Source organism: Rhinopithecus bieti, unplaced genomic scaffold, assembly GCF_001698545.2.
Source record: "Rhinopithecus bieti isolate Rb0 unplaced genomic scaffold, ASM169854v2 repeat_32033, whole genome shotgun sequence".
Taxonomy (NCBI): Eukaryota; Metazoa; Chordata; class Mammalia; order Primates; family Cercopithecidae; genus Rhinopithecus; species Rhinopithecus bieti.
The window spans coordinates 54-2,073 of NW_016907215.1; the positions used below are offsets into that span (position 1 = coordinate 54).

General features: G+C 48.4%; 1 long non-coding RNA gene across 1 annotated transcript; it reads left to right on the top strand.

Moving 5' to 3' along the window:
* Positions 1 to 477: 477 nt before the first annotated feature.
* LOC108526148 (uncharacterized) lies at positions 478 to 1,700 on the top strand. Its single transcript, XR_001884425.1, has 2 exons — positions 478 to 668; positions 1,440 to 1,700. It is a non-coding gene; the product is annotated as an uncharacterized LOC108526148 (long non-coding RNA).
* The last annotated feature ends 320 nt before the right edge of the window (positions 1,701 to 2,020 follow it).

A 2,020-nucleotide genomic window follows, 5' to 3' on the forward strand; every position in this document is an offset into this window, starting at 1 on the left:
CTAAAAGGTAGGCCCAGTTTCTACAATCCCTTACTGCTCAAATGTCATTTGGCCAGAGTTTATAAAATTTGTAACTAATTGCTCCTATAGATAACATCACTATTGTAGAACCTGAGATTGGTCTTTTGAGATGTTTCGCATTCCTTGCATTCTGGTAACCCACTGACCTCATCCATACCCATGACTAATGGCTCAGCCAGTCACGTGGTCCCCACCTAGAGTCAGATTCAAGCACAAACAGATCATTTCCCTCCACCCGCATGATTCCATCCCCAAACAATCAGCAGTACCCATTTTTTAGTCCTGTGCCCCTGAAACTATCCTTGAAGATCTCTAACCCCTGATCCACTAGGGAAGCTGATTTGAGTAATAATAAACCTCCATCCTCCTGTTTGGCAGACTTGGACTCATTAAAATCTTTCTTTACTGCAAATCACCATCTTTACTGCACAAACAAAATTGGTTCTGTTTGTGTAGGAGGCCAGAAGAACTTGTCTGGGAATTATAAGAGTGGATGGAGGAGCTGCCTATCCCTGTCCCATGGTCTTGTCCACAGATCAGCCTCACACAGGGACAGAGCCCTGGGTGGGGATACAGTGGAAGCTTATTCTCTTAGTGACCTGGGGACATTGGCTCGAGATGAAGCCTGGCAGGAGTGGCAACTCCAGGTGATTTCTGTGCCTTTCCTATTTCCTGGGAGATGGGCCAGGCCACAGTGCTAGCAGGAAGGGAACAGAACAGTCAGCCTAGTTAGAGGGAGTACCTGGGGAAGGCCTAGGGGTGGAGGAAGAAGCTGTGCAGGACAGGGCTTGCCAGTTAGAATGAAGTGGGAGGAAGATGAGGGACCAGAGAAGCAGAGAGAGACAGAGACAGCATGGCAGTGAACAGTGGGGCCTACAGTGACTTCAGAGACCCCAGGGACCAGGTGCCCCGTTTCCACAGTCCAGGACCAGGGAACCCTGAAAACCCTCCAGTGGCCAAAGACCTTCAGAGTTATACATGAGGTGGGGTGTCTTTAGGAGCAAGAGGTAGTGGGGGGATGAAACATGGGTGTCAGCCTCTGAAGGACAAGGGACAGGTGTGGCTAGAACCTCCTAGGATTCTGCATCCAAGATCCAGTCTCTAAAGAGGTTATGGATCATTCATTTCTTCATTCAATTCCTTCATTTGTTATGTGAGACCTCCTGAATGTGTGTCTCTCACTGGGCCTATGCTGGTGCAGGGTGTGAATGGGGAACGAAAACAAGGTCCTCTCCTTTATCCTGTCGTGCCAGTGACATAGACACTTTGGGAAACGCAGGATTTTGGGTTCAGTGATAGGGGTTAAGATCTGAGGGAGAGGCCTGGACAATTTTCGCACTGACTCTGACAGTTGAGGCAGGTGATTTAGTTCTGGAGAACAGACTAATCACCTGACCATTTGCTCTCACTCCTCTGAGGCTTGGATGCCTAAGAAGAGAGGATTTCAGCCAATAAATGACTATGGGGTCCTTGGAATCCAATAAGCCCTCACTTCTGGTGGAGGACAGGATGGGCCTGTGACTGCAGATAGACCTCAGGTGACCCTGATCTGCCTTTTGTGTTTGTGTGACTCTGGTTCAGTGACTGTGCCTTCCTGTGCCTCAGTTTTCTCTCAGTCAAATAAGCTAAATGGCAAATGGACTGTGGCTTTTCATGCTATCTGTGAATAAATTGTAAATTCTCCACAGTCACCTGACCTAATGCTTGGCACAGTGGAGGTGTTCACACAAACAGCATTTATTATTATTCACTTCCGTGAGAGAGCACCTTTAGGTCAGATCCCTGTGAACAAGCTGCTGCCAGGTACATTTTCTCTCTTCTGTTTCTGCTTCTGGGGACATTAGATTTTCTATGGAGTGTCCTAAGCCTCACAAGGCAGTTGGCTGATGGCCTACAAAGCTTGTCTTTCTGTCCTCTCCACTCTGAATCTCCGGTGAAGAAAGCTCTGTCCTTGCCCAGATGAGGCTCTGAGGGCTGAGCCCTGGACATGAGCAGCTCC